Genomic DNA, 13,763 nt, shown 5'->3' with positions numbered 1-13,763 from the left:
TGGGTTCAAGCCCCAAGTTGGGTGTGGAGATTATTTTTTAAAAATAAAATAGGAGCGCCTGGGTGGCTCAGTCGGTTAAGCGTCTGACTTCAGCTCAGGTCATGATCATGCAGCTTGTGGGTTTGAGCCCCGCGTCGGGCTCTGTGCTGACACCTCAGAGCCTGGGGCCTGCTTCGGATTCTATATATGTCTCTCTCTCTCTCTCTCTCTCTCTCTCTCTGCCCCCCCCCCACTCACACTCTCTCTCTCCTTCAAAAATAAACATTAAAAATAATAATAATAAAATAAAAAGAGTGAGGGATGTGAGTCTGCCAGGGCTGAGGGAAGGTGAGGGGTGAGGGTCCTCTGTGACCCTACCCCAGTGCCCCCCCCAAAACCAGCAAAAGGAAAGAAAGCGGGGACTGACAGAGAATAAGAGGTCAAGAGAAGCTGAGTTCAAGCTTCCTCTCTGGCTGTGTGGCCTCAGGCAGCTAACTGCACCACTCTGGGCTTGTGTCCTCATCTGTGAAATGGGAATTTTTTTTTTTTAATTTTTTAACGTTTATTTATTTTTGAGACAGGGAGAGACAGAGCATGAACGGGGGAGGGGCAGAGAGAGAGGGAGACACAGAATCCGAAGCAGGCTCCAGGCTCCGAGCCGTCAGCCCAGAGCCCGACGCGGGGCTCGAACTCACGGACCGCGAGATCATGACCCGAGCCGAAGTCGGCCGCTTAACCGACTGAGCCACCCAGGCGCCCCGGGAATTTTTTTTTAAATGTTTATTTTATTTTTGAGAGAGAGAGAGAAAGCACAAGTGGGTGAGGGGCAGAGAGAGAGAGACGTAGAATCCAAAGCGGACTCTAGGCTCCGAGCGGTCAGCACAGAGCCCGACGCGGGGCTCGAACCCACGGACCATGAGATCAGGACGACTGAGCCACCCAGGCGCCCCTGAAATGGGAATTTTCCACAGACAGGGGTGGGTATGTTCGTCTCTATAAAGCTCCCAGCACGGGAGCCTCGTCATGCTGTTCCCTGCCCGGCTGCTGGGAACCTCAGGCTGGCAGGCAGGCGTCACCAACTCAAGTGGGTTATCCCGCCGACACTGGGAAGCTGGCGGGGCCCTTGCGGAGGCAGCAGCAGGATGGAAGGAGGCAGAGTCGCTCCAGGGAGAACAGCTCAGTATCCCCCCTCCCACCCCCACCCCTCACCGTGGCCGGAGAAGTTGAAGCTGTGTGCGTCCAGTCAGACGCTCACGTACAGACACCCCAGAAACACAGAGACACCCCTGCACACACACACACACACACACACACACACACACACACACACAGAAACACAGAGACCCAGAGGGACCTGGAGACACACGGACAAGGAGGCAGGCTGACTCACAGACATACCCAGTAGGCCCTCTTCAGAGCCCTTCTTGGAAAACGTCATTTCCCACCTTGCCTCGCCCCATCCTCTCTGCCCTTAAGGAACATCTGTGAAACACCCACTGGGTACCGGGCCCTGTTTCAGCGTTAGGGTCACTGGGGGATCAAGATTGGACCCCCTCCCCTGCCCCCCAGCCTTGAGGGGTGGACATTTTCCAGGAGGAGGCTGTCAGGCACAGGATAAAAAAGGAACCGAGAGGGAGGAGGGCTGGGGAGATACAGCTGGGGGAGGGGGGAGGGGGCGGTGGCAGGCAGGGGGGTGGCAGGATGGGTGGACAGCGTGAACCTCTGACTAAAGGCCTAAGGGATGGCGGGAGGGGGCCACGCGGACTGGCAAGAAGTAAAAGCGTTCCAGGCAGGAGGAACAGACAGTGTAAAGGCTTCTCCACCCACCCCATCGGACCCGTCCCGGCCCTCCCCAGCCCTGACTCAGGCCACTTGGATGAAACAGCATGGAGGCAGGGGTCCCTCCACCTATCTGTCCCCCAGATGGCCTGGTTCTCTTCCATTCCACAGATAAGGACACCATGGGGCTCAGAGAGGCTGTGTCACACACCCGAGTTCACACAGCACAGACATGAGCCCAGGACTGTCTGAACTGGGGGCTCCTGCCTTTGGGGAGAGGAACCCCCCACTGAGGACAGAGGTCTTATTTGGCAAAGGCTAGGCCAGGGAGGACAGCCAGACACAGAGAGGCCTGGGACAGCAGGCCTGGCGTGAGTTGGGCACTGCAGGGCACAGAGAGGCAGTGACAGACAGACTTGTGGGATTTCAGTCCCCACCCTGCCGGAACAAGGGAGCAGCAGCCCCGGAGACCCCCAGAGGGGCCCCAGAGGTCTGGAGGGGTGGGTGATAGGGTGCATGCTGCAGGGGTTGTGGGTCTGACCTGGATGGGGCCCCAGACTGCTGATTTGGAAACTGAGTCCAGATGTGTGTGTGTGTGTGGGGGGGTGTTGGTTCTGAGAGCACAAGCAGGACTCTGGGCAGGAGGCTGGGGGTCTGAGTCTCCTATCGCTGCCGTGACGAGTCAGCACTCACTTGGTGGCTTAAAAGAACACACAGTTATCTGACAGTTCTGGAGGTCAGAAGTCCAAAACGGGTCTCACTGGGCTGAAATCCAGGTGTCCACAGGGCCACATTTTCCTTCTGGAAGCTCCTGGGGAGAAGGTGTTTCCGGCTTCTAGAAGCATCTGCGTTCCTTGGCTCATGGCCCATTTCTTCATCTTCAGATAGTACAGCATCTTCCACCTGGGTCTGCCCTTCAAGCACAAAAGGTGTGCAAACCCGGAGGGGAGGGGGAAGCAAGGCGCTCCCCCTCTCTGCCTCTGGTCCCAGCTTTGGGCCTCCCTAGGGTTCCCGCTCCCCCTCCCCAGACACCCCACACTGGGTTCTCGGGCTTAGAAACTCCCACCAACCAGATCCTGGCCTCCCCTGATGCCCAGAGCCCTGTCTGTACCCCTTCCACCAGGCCCCAGCGGCCCCCACGGCAGAGTCCAATTTGAAGTCTGATCGTGCCTCTCCTGGGAGAGCCCTGGAGGGCCTTGGTGGCTGGCCCCACCCTGCTGCCCTCTTCACTCACCTCTGGACTCTAACTCCACTTAATGCCACCATCCATTCACCTCTCAGGGTTCAGATGTCACCTCCTCCAGGAAGCCTGTCCTGAATACTCCCTGCTCACACATGGGGTGGGGGCAGGAGAAAGGAGGGCATAGGGTAGCCAAGAAATCTGTCCCTGACCCTGGCCCACCCAAATCCTCTTTCAGGGGCCTCCCCCTCTACTTCTTCAGGGATCTGCTGCTTCTCCCCTGGGGCCTGGACTCCCCCCCCTTCCACAATGTCTCCAGTTACTATTAATACAGACGACTGTCACGTTCTGAGCGCCCTTCCCCCCAGGTGCAAGGCGATAAAACCGCAGCTCCTGGGCAACTGGGAAAGTGGCTTTATGGCCCTTCCTCTCCCCCATGCACAAAGGAGCTCTTGGGAGCACAGGGGGAGGGAGGGAGGGTTTGAGGGAGAAGGACCCGCACATTTGAAAAGAGAAAAAAATAGTCTCGTGGAGGAAACAGCAATTGCAGAGACCAAAAGCGGGTTGGGAGGCACAGGCTCTCTGGCCCCTCTTGCTTCCCATGTGTGGAAATCAAATCTCAGCAACGTGAAGCAACTGGCTTAGGGCCCCACGCCCAAGAGGCCGGGCCTTCTCCCTCCCTCGCCCTGGATGTGCTTCAAGGAGAGGCTTATTGTTCAAAGGTGAAGCCACTTGGTGAGGGGCCGTTGGCCGGCAGCTCTGGAACCCCCTTCCCTTCGGCTGGGGCAGCTGGACCGTGAGCACCGCCCCCCCCGCCACGGGGTGCGACCCAGGCGCTCACAGACTACCTGCGCCCCATCCAGGATCGTTTTCCGTTCAAGGCTTGCCGGGGCTCCCTGCTCCCGCGCACTGCTGACCCCGGGTCACTTTGGCTTCCATCCGGCAAGAGAGGGCTGGGGGCTGCCCCACCACCCACGCGGGCCTGTCTCCCCTGCTCTGCCTCCTGACCCCCGCACCCCACCCGCCTGCCTGCCCTCCGCTACGGCCCAACCTCCCAACTCGGCAGTTAGTGGGCTTCTGCGCGCGCTTCCGCCCCACGCCTCCGAACTGGGGCGGCTCGGTCTTCAATCTGGGACAAGTGGGGAACCCGAGGTGGCTTCTGAGGCCCGAGACAGTCCGGGCCTCCCCAGCAATCGATGCCCGGCCGGCCCGTGTGCTCCCGCGATCAGGGCACACGCGGTGTGGGTGCAGATGCGCGGGTCTGGGCGGGGCCAGAGAGGGGACCCGGCAGGAAGGGATCGCGCGGACGTGCGGCGAGCGGAACGGAACCAGGAGCCAGACTGAGCGCCGAAGGTGCTGGGTTCAAAGGAGAGAGATAAGGCGCAGCCCGGGGACCTGCCGCTGGATCTGGGCCAGGCGCGCCTCCGGACAGGCCTGGAGCGGGGGTGGGGGTGGGGGCGGAGCTAGGCCGGGGCCCGCGGCGCGGGGCGGGGGGTCCGGGAAGCGGTCCAGTCCGCGGAGGGGGCCGAGCGCCGCCCGGACCCCGCGCCCCGCAGGGGCCCGCCCCGGCCCGGCCCCGCCCCTCCAGGCCCCGCCCCCCCACCCCTGCCTACCGCCTGGGCCCACGGCGGAGGCGGCCCCGGGAGCAGAGTCCCGCTGCCGCGTGCGGGCCGCGCCTGCTCCTTCCTCTCCGCGTCCGTCCCCGCCGCGCCCCGCCGCCTGCGCCCCCAGGTAAGCGAGCGCCCCGCGCCCCGAACGCCGCCCGGAACGCCACCCTCGCGGCGAGCCCCGGCCCCGCCTCCGCGGCCATGGCGGCCCCGGTCCCCATCACCGCGCCCCCGGGCGGCCTCTCGGCGCTTCCCATCCGGTCCCAGGCCCCGGCCGCCGCCCCGAGCGAGCCCTGCTCCCCCGAGGGTCGCGGCGCCGCGAGCGCCGGGGACGCGGCTGCGAGGCGGGCGGGCGGGAGGGAGTGGGGGCGAGCCCGGCGCGGCGACGCGGGGTGGGGGTGGGGGGGCATCCGGATGTGTGAACGCGAGCAGCGCCGCGGGCGTGTGGGTCTGACACCCGCGAGCCCACACCGAGCGCCTGCGTGGGGGCCACCGACGTGCCCGCGCTGGGGGCGCAGCCGGGGCCCTGGCCTCGCAGCCCGGCCGCGTAGACGGCTGGCAACGGCGTAAACACACTCGGATCGCTCCAGCCCGCGCTGAGTGCGGGGAAGACGACACCTCGGGGAGACGGGGTAAGGGGTGGGGGACGGATTGTCGGAGGAGGTGTCATCCGGGCTGAGTGGACCAGCCAGCGAGGGCTGCTGAGGCCCAGGAAGCACCAAGATTCCGAGGCGGGGCCCAGCCCGGTGTGTCTGCGGGGCAGAAAAGAGGCCAGCGTGGCTGGAGCGCGGAGAGGGAGGCTTGGAGGTGGGGAGAGTTTGGCCCGAGCCTCGAAGATGGCGGGGAGTGAGTGAATTCCATTCTCGGGTCTGGGGGGGGGGGGTACGGGAGGCTTAGAGCCAAGTGAGCTCCCCGGTCGTGTTGTGTCTTAGGAAGATCCCGTGCTGTGGGCAGGAGGGATGGGAGGAGACCCGGGAGGAGGCTGCTGGTTTGCACCCCCCTGGAAGGAGCGGTGGAAAGCGGGTGACGGGTGGGGGGGGGGGTGTGCATCCTGGCAGAAGACGTCCTCTGCATTCCCTGCCTGCTTAGAAGTGGGGCGTGAAGTAACATGCTGGGAGGAGATTTCTGGCACTGGCAGCTGGGGGCATGCAGGGGCCTTTCATTCTGCGATGGGGAAACTGAGGGAGAAGCAGGTGGGGTGGGGCTGTTGTGGCCGAGTCTGACTGGCGAACCCCCTGAAATGCCGCCCGATGGGGGAGGCTCCTGGAGACCAACTCCACACCCAGGGGAGGTGTCCAGCGGCCGAGTGCAGGGGCCGCGCTGGCCCCACTAGGGTGACCTGGGTCTCTTTTAGGGAGGCTGCCTGAGGAACACATTCTGGAGGGTGGGGTTGCCTCTGAAGCTCCCCAGTCTCAACTCAGTCCCCTTCCAAGAGCAGCTGCTGTGAATCAGCATGGCTGGGGTAGGGGTACGAGGAGCCTCACTCAGCACACCTGAGCCGGGGCGGGCCAAGCCAGGACTTTCCGTGCCTTTCCAGCTCACCTACTCCCAATGCGGGTGTCTTGAGAGGGGAAGGGAGAGGCGGTAGGAGTGAGCTGGGAGATTTGGTCACTGAACTGGCCTTGTGACCCCAGGGAAAGTTTTCTGAGCTTCTGTTTGCCCATCTGTAAAATGGGTCAGTAGAAACTATCCCTGGGAATGTTGTTCTGATCAGAGGAAGCCTTGGCTAGGAAAGGACTTGGCTGATCCCCCCCCCCCCCCCCCCGCCGCAGCCTCACACCTGAGGGGTTGGGGGAGGGCTCCAGAGCCAGTGGGAGTGCACAGCCTGAGGAGCCCCCATTTCTGCCTGCTCTGCTCTCAGAAATGGGAGCGCTGTGTAACTGCGCCCACCTCCAGACCCAGGGCCTGCCTTCTGCAGACTGAGTGAGTCAGGCGTGTAAAGTGTTTGGTTGGCCCAGCGCCTGGCTTGGAGTGATCACTCGGCCCAGGAGCCACTGGGCTCCTGTATTTGGCAAGGGAGAGCGGGAACGGGCCATCACCCTTGGGATGCCCACAGGAAAGCAGGCATGGGGGGGGGTGGCGGGGCGCATGCTCCTCTCTTATCTGGGCACCGCAGGCTGTCCCCTTTCCGGCTGTCCGGAGGCTGCCTCTGACCTTGTCCCGCCTGTATGAGTTCAGTGCCCTCAGGCTAGTGACTCCACCTCCTTCTTGCCTCAGTTTCTTCACCTGTAAAATGGAAATAATAGCAGTCATCACCTCAGAGGCGAGTGTGGCGCCCAGCCGCTAATAAGCACCTGATGAAACAGCAGATGCCTGGATGTGTGGGGGAAGGGAGCCCAGAGGAGGGGCCTGATTCAGCCTGGGGAGGGGTCAGGGAAGGCTTCTCGGAGGAGGTGACCATTGGTGGGTCACTGAGGACGCCCAAGAGGTAACAGAGCAGAGAGACTCCAGTGGGGAGAGACTGGGGGGTGCATGGGAGGAGCCACAAGCAGGAGCTGAGACCAGCACGGAAGCAGCTGACTGGTCCAGATCGTGGTGGAGCCGAGTGAGAGGTGCCTGGATCCTGGAGAGACTTGAAGGGGGTGGGGGGGGGGGGCGGAGTGGAACGGCCACTGATTGGGGAACAGGTTCGGGTACGAGTTCAGGTACTGTTTGCAGCATTTGGAAATTGTGTCCCTGCTCCGCAGCCGGTTTGGAGGCGGGCTTTGAAGAAGCAAGGCTGGAGGTTGGGAGGGGTCCCCATGGGGGGGTGGGGGGGATAGAGAGAGGGCAGGACGAAATGGAGTAGGTGGCAAGGGCTCTGGGGAAAAAGGAGGAAGGGCGCCAGTGGCTCAATGGGTTAACCGTCCACTCTAGATCTTGGCTCAGGTCATGATCTCGGGGTTGGTGGGATCGAGCCCCTCTTTGGGCTCTGTGCCGACAGTGCAGAGCCTGCTTGGGATTCTGTCTCTGCCTCTCACCTGCGCGTATGCGCACGCGTGCACCCTCTCTCTCTCTCTCTCAAAATAAATAAACATTTAAAAAAAAAAAAAAAGAAGGAAATGGCCAGCCCAGCTGAGTTTCTGAATCCTCTGCATGAATAATTCAGTGGCAGGACTCCTACTCCCTTACTTGACTGTCCTTCCCACCCTCACCCCACCCCACCCCACCCCAAGCCATTCAGATGGGCTATTTTTTTTTTAAGTGTATTTATTTACTTTTGAGAGAGGGAGAGAGAGCGCCGGGGTGCATGCCAGCACACGAGCAGGGGAGGGGCAGAGAGAGAGAGAGAGAGAGAGAGAGAATCCCAAGCAGGCTCAGCACGGAGCCTGATGCAGGGCTCCAACTCCCGATCATGACCTGAGCCACAATCGAGAGTCCGACGCTCAACCACCTGAGCCACCCAGATGCCCCCAGATGGACTCTTCTTTGCCACCCTTGAAGAGGCTCTGACCAGAGTGGCATCTGGGAGGTCTTTCTCCTCCTTCAATCTCGACTTTATACCTTTGTTAATATGAGGCTGTCACCCCAGTTCCCCACAATGAATGGCCGGGAGCTTGTTCTCTCCCCATCCCATCTTGGGCTCCCAAACGCATATTTTGCCCCAGGATCCCCTGACCGTGTGTCTGAGGAGGGGGGCCACGTGCCTGCCAGCCACACCTTGGAGAACCCCTCTGCCCTGCGCTTGGCCTCACCCCTCTTCCACCCTTACGTCCGTCATTTATTCATCCAGCACGCATTTATGAAGTGCCTGCACCGGGAGGCACCGGGGACGAGCGGTGCACCAAAGGAAGCTTCCTTGCTGCAAGCTACTTGGAGGAGTAATGTTGGGGGGGGGGGGGGGGGGGCTGGAGCAGAGGGAGCAAGGGGGAGAGTGGGCAGAGGGGCAGACGACGAGACTGAAGGTCTCAGGGCTCCCGGGTCCAGTAACAGCAGGCCCTGGGAGGGTCCTCGCTTGAAGGGTGAGAGGAGTTGAGCCCTACCTCTTTGCTGTTTGCAGGGGCATTACTTTGCTGCTTTGTGGCCTCCCTACGGTGGTCATTTCTGGAACCCTGATGGCCCAGGCGGCTGCTGGCAGGAGGAAGGGAGCAAATCCACCCCCTTTCCCAGCGGGGTGGGGGGCAGGCTTCCGCCTTCCCCCTGCATATGGTGGGGCTCAGCTGACCTGGGAGACTTCTCGGAAGCACTGAAGTAGCCAGGGAGAGGGCTCAGGTGGGGGTATGGAGGGAGGGGGCAGCGGCAGTGACCGGCAGGGCCCCGAGCTGGGGGTTGGAGCGGGACACTCTCAGAGAGGGGACAGGGATGCCGGGATGGCGGTCAGCAAACACCAAAGCAGGAGTGTCGTGAGGGTGGCCCTGCCATCGGCCTGCTGTCACTCCCTTTGCAGGTGGAGGAGAAAGGACTCGGCCCCCTCCCCCGCCCCTCCCTGTAAGGCATGTGGACGAGGGCCTGGTCACCTGGATCTGGTTACCCTTCCCACCCCCACTACTGAGCCAGGCAGACCCCAAACCCTACCAGATTCAGAGGCTTTAATGAGAGGATTCAGAGCCTCGGACTCTGGAACCTAGATTGGTTGGGGGTCCTGCTGACAGCCAGGATGCTGTGGCCACAACTGCCCTCCCCATCCCCATCCCTGTCCACACCGGGGACGGGTGTGCCTAAGGGCAGTTCTTTTTGGCCCTGGCTCAGTTATGACGACGATCCCCGCAGGCGCTGAGGAGCCACCTCGGGCACAAGGGAGTCTCACTAAACTATTAGGAGATGGCAGGGGACAAAGACAGTGACAGAGAGGGAGAGCAGGCAGGATGAGCTCTGGAAACATCTGAATCTGGATCTCCTTTTTCCATCTGAGATGCTGGTGAGGGCGGTTCGTAGTATAAGGCTGTCGCCCCCCTGCCCTGACCTCCTCCCACATGCCCCTCTGTTCCTGTGGGCTTCGTCTCTGTGCCTCGAAGCTACTGCACATGGCCCGGCCTCAGGGCCTTTACACAGCCTGTCCCCTTTGCCAAGAATGCTCTATCCCTGTGGCTTCCTCGTGTCTTCTTAGAGAGACCATCCTGACCTTTCTGTTTAAAATTGCAGCCCCCACTGCCCATTCCTGATCTCTTTTCCTGCCCTATTTTTCTCTCCACTATCCAGAATAATGAAATAAATTAATAATAAAATGTATAGTATTTGCCACCCCCAACCCTCACCCCGTCCAGGACCTCTGCTCCCTGAGGGCTGGGATCCTCATTTAGTGTGTTTCCTGCTATGACCCCAGCCCCCTGGCATACAATGAGTGTGTGTGTGTGTGTGTGTGTGTGTGTGTGTGTGTGTGTGTTGGGGGGGGGGTGTGGAGTGGCTAGCCAGAGACTGGAAGCAGCTGAGGGCAATTTAGGCCCTGAGTCAGGACACTCGGAACTTTCCCACATGTTCCTAGAATTTTCCAGAAATGCGTTCAGAGTAAGAGGCTGGGGGGGCAGAGCCTCTCTGAGGAGGTCACTTTTTCCCCCTCTTGATGGATTTCGAATCTTTCACTTTTGTATTTTTTTAACGTTTGTTTATTTTTGAGAGAGAGAGAGAGAGCATGAGCAGGGGAAGGGCAGAGAGAGAGAGGGAGACCCAGAATCCGAAGCAGGCTCCGTGCTGTCAGCGGGGCTCTGTCCCCACGAACGGTGAGATAATGACCTGAGCGGAAATCAAGAGTCAGAGGCTTACCCAACTGAGCCACCCAGGCGCCCCTGAATCTTTCACTTTTGAATAAAAAGAAAAAGGTTTTGGTGGGCCATTATCCGGGACAAATGCCAGGACCCTTGAGGATGTACGTTATCAGTGCTGTTTCGCAAAGGGGCTCATTTCTGACAATAAAGTCCAGTGTCTCCATAGCATGTCTCCCTTTCACGTGCATGGAGGGACCAGAGGTTCCCCTGGTCTGCACATTCTGAGGAGGCGTGGTTGTACCCGTGCACGTGCTTGGAGTAATTGTGTATTTACTGTAACCTTCTTACACGATGAAATTCACACCACTCTGCAGAAATGGTGCGATTTATGCACTGGGATGTGTTCCTTAACTCTAAGAGCCCAGAGGACTAGCACGGGAAACAAAGCCTCTTACTTACATGCCTGAGTGGTTGGTCCTACGTTTTGGTGAAGTTGGCTCTGGGGGTTGAGGATTTTCAGACAGCAAGAGCCGTGGTGCTTGCGTTGATGACCTGTCAAAGATGCTTGTAGTAACTTCTGGATCGAGACGGGGGTGGAGGGGGGGGTGAGCCACAGGGCAGATAGCTGCTCACCTATTTCAACCTTGGACGGTATTCCTCCGAGACTCAGTGAACGTACCTGATTGAAATTCTGGAAATAGGTGAAAGGGTCGCAGCTTGGGACCTTGGGGAAATCTGACAAGCACGTAAGTCATTTGCACACAGCGTTGCTCAAATATTGCCTAGAGATTGGGCACAGAGTATTTAGAAACCAGAACTGCATGGGTATGTGCAGCCACTGACTTTTTCATTCATAGGAGAGTTCACTCCTGCTTCGGAGGCAGAGACTGGATGTGTCTGTTGTTACTGAAATATTCTTTAAACACCACCCCTTGTAGGTTTTGGCTACGTTGTATCTGTTGCTTACTAGGGCATTCTTTGTTGCCTTACTTGTGCTGCCCAAACTTAGGTCTTCTGAGGAGGTAATATGGGAGCTGGGGCCAGAGTTAGAGCTGAGAGCAGACACAGACAGGAATCCGATCCTGTTCCTTGGAGAGCCCTCCCCCCCCCCAACACCCACCCCGTTCGTTGGGGAGATAGACACGTCCCTGGGCAGTTACAAGGAAAAATAATGTGGACCAAATGGAGGATCCACAGGCTCCCTGATGCAGCCTGGAAGTCCCGGAAGGCTTCCTGGAAGCAGCAACAGGCAAGCTGGTTACTTGAAGGGCCACAGGAATGGTGGCTAGTGACTCAGGCCAAGGGGGACATCTGGGTATTGCATTGGAGTGGTATTTCTGAAATCTGACCCAACCCTGGGAGTCCGGCCACGGACGCTGGCTAAGAACCATGGGTGGGAGTAGGGGCTGTCTGGGTGGCTACCGGACGTCCTCTGGGTGCCGGGCAGGGGGAAGGGACAGGCTTGTACTTTGTGCTGCGTGCTGCTGAGGGCTGGGTGAGGAAAAGCGGTCTGCCCTGCGCGCCCCAGCCGCCCTCCATCCCCCACCACTGCCTCGCCCTGCATGAGTACACAGCCCTGCATCTGTGTGCATCCCCTACCGGAGGAGGGGCTCCCCTCAACCGACATCTGGGAGGAAGTGCAGTGGCTTGGCCTCTAGTTATGCAAACACCTCTGGTCCTTAAAGGGCCCCCGGATAGACAGCGTTTGGGCCGGGGGACCCCTCTCTCTCACCCCATGCTCCAGCCCCGCAGCCCTACCCCACCTGGAGAGGATGGCCAGTGCTCACATGGGCCCTGCACGGGCTCCCCATCCTTCCTAGGCAGGCTGGCGGGATGGTGGCAGTTCATAGGAGGACAGGAGGTACCGTTCGCCTGACACCATCCGGCAGGAGCAGATCTGCCCAGGCCTGTGGACTCCCAACAGTCACTGTTTGCCAGTACCTGACCCAGAACCCGGACAGGTGTGTGGAGGTCGGAGCGGAGTGCCTGGGGGTGCTGCGGCTCCAGAGCCCTTAAGGCCCTGCCCTTCCCCATCGTCACCCCTCTTTATGCTCAGAAGGCACTTTCTCAGAGTCCCACACCTGGAGGTTTGCCCAAAGGGCTCTTGTCCCCTCCCACCGCTGGGTTGGTTGTCCCCCAATTCCTGCCAAGGCGGGTGGTTCCCAGATCAGGTTGCCCCCCCCCCCCCGGCCCCTGTCCCCTCCCAGATGCCAGCCACCGACGAGCTCCTGGGCAGCACTTTCCTCACCTGCGAAATCCCAAGGACAGCCCACGAGGGAGGAGAGTTCACAGAATCACTCCCTTCAGACATCGAGGCCTGAGCCTCCCATGCTGCCACTGGATCTTTAAGGCCCAGGTGACAGGCACTTGCCACCCTCCCCTTGACGAGGAAGGCTTGGACCTGGGCTGACAGCCTCATCAGCATCAGGTGCCGGCCGGCCAGGACTGAACGTCGTCTTGTTTTCATTGTTGGTTGTCTTATGGTCCCTGTCCGCATGGGACACTGATGCTGGCTTTCTCTTTAGGGGAGGGAGGGGAAGTTTCTTCTGAAAATAAATGTACTGAAAAACAAAACTCGCCTTCTGAAGGAGACGGGTGGGTGCCTGATGCACAGATGGGAGAGGCCGGGGTTGTGGGAAGGATGGAGACGGGGGCTCCCTAACCTAGCCTGGGGACCCCGGGCAGGGCTTCCTGGTGGACGTGTCTGAGAGCAGAGTCGTGAAGAACCAGGAGGCCTTGGCAGGCAGAAGGTAGGCATCACTGGCTGGGGGAACAGCACGTGCAAAGATCCGGAGGCGTACCTGGGGACATCGTGCCGGGGGCAGGAACTTTTGCGGGATTTCAAGCCAAGAGTCTGATTTGCACGTTGGAAGGGCGGCCTGAGCAAAACCCGGAGGCGGGGAGCCCAGGGAGGAGGCCACGGTTACTGACATGAGACATGAGGGCGTGGCCGTGGGACGCGAGTGGGAAGGGACCCGCTTGCTAGTCACGGGGCAGATGGATGCTATCGCAGGGGCTCCGTGACCCGGGCGTGTGTGGAGGGCTCCGGGACAACTCCCAGAGTCCTGTCCCCAAAGACTGGGTGGAAGGTGGGACCGTGGCCAAGAAGCCTGGGGAGGAAGAGAGCACACCCGGGTGGGGGAGGGCTTGAGCGCGATGCGTCTGGGAGAGAGCAGTCAGGGGGTCTTGGCTTAGCAGGTTTGTTGTGGGAGAGACCTGGGAGCCGTGCTGATCAGCTGTGCTGATCACAGCTTCCAGCAACAGCAGATGGCAGTGGGGGTCCAGGACTGGATTTGGGGCCAGAGGGGAGGAAACCCAGCATGGGTTAGAGACAGGACAGCGGAGGGGAGGGGAGCCGGGACGCCTCGGTTCTCCGAGGGAGGGGCAGACGAGGGGTCGGATACGCAGTAAGAGGTCATGGACACGCGGGCCGCGGTTGGCCAGGGAGGTGGAGGGAGTCCCTGGGGACCTAGGTCGAGTGGGCGGGAGTGAGGTGGAGACAGAGTGACATACAGGCACGAAGGCAGGGTCTGCTTTCCAAGAATGCCAGGGTGGCCGCCGATGAGCTGAGGTTCCGTGAGCCCGTGTGCATCTGGG

The 13,763-nt window shown here is 60.3% G+C and overlaps 1 protein-coding gene and 1 long non-coding RNA gene across 3 annotated transcripts in view; one reads left to right on the top strand and one right to left on the bottom strand.

The window, feature by feature from the left end:
- Window positions 1-2,003: 2,003 nt before the first annotated feature.
- LOC125928958 (uncharacterized) lies at window positions 2,004-4,324 on the bottom strand. Its single transcript, XR_007459777.1, has 3 exons — window positions 3,787-4,324; window positions 2,993-3,083; window positions 2,004-2,672 (listed from the first exon to the last, which is right to left on the bottom strand). It is a non-coding gene; the product is annotated as an uncharacterized LOC125928958 (long non-coding RNA).
- Window positions 4,325-4,536: 212 nt separating this feature from the next.
- CERS4 (ceramide synthase 4) overlaps window positions 4,537-13,763 on the top strand; it is a 34,997-nt gene continuing 25,770 nt past the window's right edge. Inside the window, exon 1 of one of the 2 annotated variants that reach the window (XM_049639801.1) lies at window positions 4,537-4,669. The gene's annotated coding sequence lies outside the window, so the exon portion shown is untranslated. Of the gene's footprint in view, window positions 4,670-4,982; window positions 5,178-13,763 lie in introns of those variants that run through there. The other variant, XM_049639802.1, reaches the window with a different exon arrangement.

Source organism: Panthera uncia, chromosome A2, assembly GCF_023721935.1.
Source record: "Panthera uncia isolate 11264 chromosome A2, Puncia_PCG_1.0, whole genome shotgun sequence".
Classification (NCBI taxonomy): domain Eukaryota; kingdom Metazoa; phylum Chordata; class Mammalia; order Carnivora; family Felidae; genus Panthera; species Panthera uncia.
Note: the sequence above shows the minus strand (reverse complement) of the source record. Positions and strands in the feature narration are given on the sequence as shown.